Source organism: Lepidothrix coronata, unplaced genomic scaffold (assembly GCF_001604755.1).
Source record: "Lepidothrix coronata isolate B3197 unplaced genomic scaffold, Lepidothrix_coronata-1.0 Scaffold129, whole genome shotgun sequence".
Lineage (NCBI taxonomy): Eukaryota > Metazoa > Chordata > Aves > Passeriformes > Pipridae > Lepidothrix > Lepidothrix coronata.
In genome coordinates, this window is record NW_016690309.1 from 2,022,953 (window position 1) to 2,028,952 (window position 6,000).

Below are 6,000 nucleotides of genomic sequence, written 5' to 3' on the forward strand. Positions count from 1 at the left end.
GTGGCTGCCTGCCACCTTTGGTGTTTCCCCTGTTACTTTTCCAATATGCCCGTTTCCTGTACATCCACACAACTGAGATTGTCACTGTGTATTCCTGTACCTATGTTCCCTGGCGTTTCCTTGCAATCTGTTCGAGATCAGCAGTTGTTTATTTGAAATTTCACCCTGAATATCTAATTTAAATATATGCCCTTTACATTTTTAACTTTTGCCCTTCCGTTCTTCTCTGCACAAATTTGCCTTCTCAAAGCAGATGATTCCTCCAGTCTCATCTTTTTCAACCCATTTTATGTGTTTTCTGAGCAGCTTTGTCTTTTCTACACTTTTGATAGCTGTTGGTCAAAAGCCAGTACGGACATTTCAGCAGAGCAGTAACTAAAATATCCAACAGCCTTTTTACCCCTTAGCAAAGGTGGGCTTGGTAACATTTCTGGGTGATTAATTAATCTTTAAGTGCCTTCCTGTTTCTGGGAGGGATGCCATATGCTTGACTTTCCCCCCTTCAAGCAGAGGTGACGTAGCTGCTTTTGCTAATCATGTGAAAGGTGATATTATATGCAGAGAGAGGATAACAAGCAAACTGAAGCCAAACTAGTCTAAAGGGTTCACAACTTGAGAAGCATGGTCTGACACCTCACTCCTTTTCCTCCCCACTCTGCCAAATATTTCTTCAAAACATGACTATGGTTTCTTCTCTTGCTAAAAAGGGGTCCTTGCCATACTGTGTCTCGTGTCAGAGATGCTACAAGCTGTTCTCCTTTGGCTTTGTAACAGCAACCTTAGTTACACAGGCTAAGCCTTTAGAAGCCACAGTCCTTGGATGTTAGTCTCATAGCTCAGCCTTTCTTCCCCTCCCCACTCTAAATTGTTGCTTTTCACACCAAGCAGAAAGTCTTAATTATCTTTCAGCACTCAATGCCTGTCCAGTGGCACTTCCATCGGCTTGAGCCCAGCAAACACCCTGTTCCTACAAACTAGTGTGGCCTGTCTTCCTTCCCTGCTATCCTTCCTTCACCCAACCCCATGTTTGGTTTGGTAAATCTTTGTTTTAACGTGTGCCCAGAACGCTGTGCTGGGTGTTGTGCCCTGCAGCCTCACTTACCCTCAGTCACCCCCTCAGCTGCCCTGCAGGGATCTCTTCATTCTTCTGAATTCTGCCACTAATGATATTAAATGTCCAAAAGAAGCAATCCATTCCCTGTATATCAAAACCGAACTGGTTCTTTATGGGGATGCACATCTCATCATTTGTTTTGGTGTCTGGGGGAGAGCAACCCCTGACTGAAAATGTTTTCATGGTTGAGATGTTTGTGTGGTCGCTCTTGCACAAGTGAATGCTTGAGATCTAAAAATACCTGAATAACACTCATTTCCTCAGCAGAAGTAATTGTAAGGTTTCTGGTCACTTGAATTCATTAATGCTTGAAGAATTTGGTTGGTCTGCAACCTTTGCTGTCTGACAAATTTGGTTAAATACTCTTAATGATTTGTAGAGGTACCTGGGAGGGATAGATATGGATGTGCACACTGAGAACTGAGAAAAACCCCCAGAAATAAGATTTTAGTGTTATTATTGTCAATCATGATCTTAATCTCAAGCTGCTTTATTGTTGCAGACCTCTTACACTGTAATTCCTGACAATTTTGCCTCACCTTCTCCAACTTTTATTGGGTATAATACATCCTCATACTACCCCTCTCTAAAGTTTGCATTGCTAGAGGATTATAGGTGGCATCAGGTTTCCCTCTCTTTCCAGTTGTAGTTCAGATCATCACCTGCCAAAATAGGTCTGCCAAGAAACCAGTGGTATGTATCCTTTGAACGTGTAAAATTATGTATGTGAAAACTGCTTTCAAGGAGTTCTACAAGTTTGTAGATTTGAGGGTGTTGTACCTTGGCACAAGGCAACTGAAAAAAATAATTCTGTACCAATGTGTGTAAAGGGAGAAGTTGGATATTTCTTTCCTTAGTTTTATTGCTTTTGTTGGAACAGCAAAGAGCTCTGGTGGCAGAGGTCACATCTGTATCTGCATTTTGTACAGTGGCAAGCACTCAACACAGTCACTGATACAATTTGCAAATAGGGCTGCTTTAAAAAACATGCCCAAACACAGAACTTGGGCACTCTGTTAAGGGCTCACACAGTCTGAATCAATCTGACAACAATGTTGGGTACTTTTATAAAAGCAAGACTAAACAAAAAGAAATTTAAAACAAACAAATGAACAAAAAAACCCCAACCACCAAAAATCCCACTTGAGACCTGAAAGTTTGGATGTTATTCAAACCACAAAGCAACAGAGGTGCAGGGCAGTACAACAGGTAGCTGTTGAAATAGGTCTGGAAACTGGAAGAATCTCCATTTAATTTCAATGATGCAAATCCTCTCAAAGGCAAGAACTCAGCGTGCTGGAGCAGGTAAAAAGACTTTTATCTAAAGTGGATGAAATGGCAGTGACACAAAAACATCTTTTTGATATCTGAGTGTGTTAGGGCTTTAGCTGAAGTGGAATTACACTAAGAAAGCATGACTTGTAACAAGACACTGTAAAATGAGGTCTGTGCACCCATTGTAACCCTCATGTTGTTTGGATTTTACTGTGAACATTATGAATTACAGAGCTAACTGTCTAAATATGAACAATAACAAGAGAGGGGTTTAAAATTTGGGTTTAAGAAGAAAACAAGAAGATGGAGTTACAGTGTCCCTGTGAACTCCATGGGACAGGGTCTGATTCTTTCTCAGCATTTGCACCAAGCCCAGGTTAATAGAAGGGCCCTAATTATGGGTGTGGAGCAATAGAATAGAAGGTAAATTAATTTTCAAGACACTCAAATCACAGAGAAACAGCAACTGAGAGGAAAACATGCTGCAAACGTATTAAAATTAAATCCACTAAGGTGATGCTTAGTTGGAATATTTTGCAAAGTTGGGCACTTTGTATACAAAATTCCTGTTACATTCTGCAGGGGTATTAGGCAACAATTTCCAGCTTCCTTAATTTGTTGTTTGTTGACATTTTTCCTAATTACTATCCTTAATTTTGTTTCATTGCTTCCCGTAATGTTAAACCACATAGGAGAACATCCACGAAGTGAACAGTACTTATCAATATCCAAATGAAAGTACAAAAAAACCCTCCTTAAACCTGTTAATTCTGCAGCTGTGCTAAGGCATCTGTGCTGTAGCAAGGTCACCACAAGGCAGGATTCCCTGGTCTAGTCTCAGGTCTAAGTGATTCTGGAGGCCACCCAACTTTCACTGGTGTTAGTGTTAAAACTCACACCGAGTTCAGTGGCTTGCTTTGAGTCATGAAATTTTATGCCTTGGTTTGCTTTGACTAAAATGGGACTGAATGAAGAATGGAATGAACTTTTTTTCCATAGGAAAAAACAGTTCTACAGGGAGGATGAAGAAGAGGAATAAACAAACTACTGAAATGGGAGAAAATATCGAGTGACTTGAGTTGCTACACCAAGGATTTCTGAGCAATGTTCAGATGTGTCTTTAAACTTTGTTTTGTAACTAAAATACCTGTGGGGCAAATCTGAGTTCACATCTTTGATGCCTGGCTCTTGGGAGGTTCATGGATTCTCTGCTTTCCTGGAAAAGCCTTAACTAAAGAGAAGGTAATTTTCTGGAATAGACTTATCTTCAAATCCCCTTTCGTATTTCCCTTTTTCTCCCAGTTTTTTTTCCCTTTTTCTCCTATCCATTAAACTACCCAAGTAGTCCAAATAATAACCTCCATTTTGTTTGAACAACTTTCCTTGTAACTCCGGCCACGTCTTTCCAAATCTTGATTTTTCAGAAATAAAACGCTCCAGGTCAAACAGAATGTTTCCTTTCACTTGAAAAGGAATGTTTTTCCTTTCCTTAAAGCTAGAAGTGTAACTGTGGGTCAGACTGAAGCCAAATGTATATTAGAATCAGCTACCAAAATCATTTATTCACACAGCTCTATGGCAGGGTGTTTTTCATGGCAAATTAACAACTGTAGTGGGCTTTAGGACCTTGGGATGAAAGGGACCATAGAACTGGAAGGGATCATTAGGTATATTTAATTTGCCTTTAGTAGCATGAAGGAGGAAATAATCAGTATATTAAACATACATGAAATATTTTTGGAATGTGTGGTCTTTTGGAAAGGAATGAATAGTTGGTGTTATTAGCAGGAAAGTGAAGTATATATAATCCACTGTGTGTGGCTGTCATCAAAGCCCTACCAGGAATGCAAGACTAAATGTGCTATTTTTACCTTCTTTTTCTTCCCTGCTTTGTTTGTGGGTTTGGCAGAAGAAAAAGAGACCTGGATAAAATGAGAAAGATTGTTTTGCATTTATCATGATTGTGTTTGAGGCACTGTCTTCAGCGTGAAGGCACAATAAGCTTTTCATTTATTATTTGCATTAGAGCAGAGCACAGAAGCCTGGGCTGATATTGAGACTCCACCATTCTGGGCACTCCGTGTACTCATGGGGAGGAACAGCCTCTGCATCCAAAGAGTTTAGGGTAAAATGCTTATGGAAAATGATGAGGAGTGATCAGATCCACAGAGGAGTTACCCCTGTGTTTGCCCCATACCTGGAACATAAATCCAATGTTTGGGTTCTGCTCTGCTGCCTCCCCTGATCCTGACTGGATGTGGATCCTTAATTAGATGAGTGTGGTACGTGATTCACTAGAAGGTGCACATGTGTTATTTTAACTTTTGTTGTGACAGAAATTTAAAAATAAATATATCCCTTTCACCTCCCAAACCTGACCTGGCAAGAACATTAATTTTAAAAAGCTGGTGATAATGCCATACAAGATATTAATCAGCCCTAAACCCGTAGCATTTGTAAAAGAAAATGGGATGGTACATGCCTAGTCTTATTTTATTTCAGTATTTTAACAACAGATGCAATGCTGCCTTTGTTATTATCTTTTATTCCTCAGACAGTGTTCCCCCTCCTAATTATTACTTGTCATCTTTAGTAAGATTGAGAAATGGCATTTTTTTGAGCTCAGGTAAATATCAAAGCAATCTTACTTGTAATGACAGAGCTGCTTTCACTGGGGAGTGAAGTGTAATGAACTAAAAAAGGAATTTAATATGCTTTGCAAATTAAATAATGTATTAATTTCTCGCGAACAGAGGTCCCCAGATTGAAAACAGTGGTTCTTGTAAATACCTGCAAAGTTTGGGGAAGGGGGGGGTGGTTTAGCAAACAGCAGCCAAGAAGCAAAAGGCTTTTTGGGGCACTTCATGCAGGGATTCTCTGTGGACACAGTTCTGTGTCCCTCGGGTTTTCCCTTGATTTTTGCCCCTTTGGCACTGGCAGTGAAGCGTTTGCTGCCGTTCCCCACCATCTGAGCATCCCTTCACAGGGGCTGCTGTCTCCTGGAATTCATCACAACAGGTACCATTTTCCTGGCTGGAATCACTCTTATACCCCCCTCAAAAACGGCTGAGTGTTCCAGCGTTTGTGATTGCAGGGAACAGTTTGAACACAGGAATTCAAAAGGTTTGGAAATCAAAGGCGAGTTTAAAAAAACAGCCTTTTTTTTTTTTCTTTTTTTTCCTTTAATATTTCTTTAGGCAGATATTCTTTTGTTTTAGGTATGTGTTTATTTAAAAGGAAAAAGAGAAGATAAGAAACTCACTCAGCTCAGTAGTTTTAATGTCTCGGAGACTTCTTTAGGATTGTGCTGAAAAAATCTGTGCATTCAAGGATTTTTTTTTTTTTTCCTGGCAACAATTTTTTCCTGGCAACGTTTTTTTCCTCTTATTTTTTTATTTCAGAAAAGGAATAAGAAACCCCAAACAATTTCAGGTAAAATTTAGTGATTCTTCTCTGTGGTGTGGCTGAGAGCACGTGAAATAAAGGAAAAGTCCCTGAAACTGAGAAATTTCCAGGCTATCACAGATACAGCAGAACTGACAGAGCTGGCCAGAAATTTGCTGTTTAAGAATTACTTAAAAAAAAAAAAATCTAATTTTGTTCATTAAAAT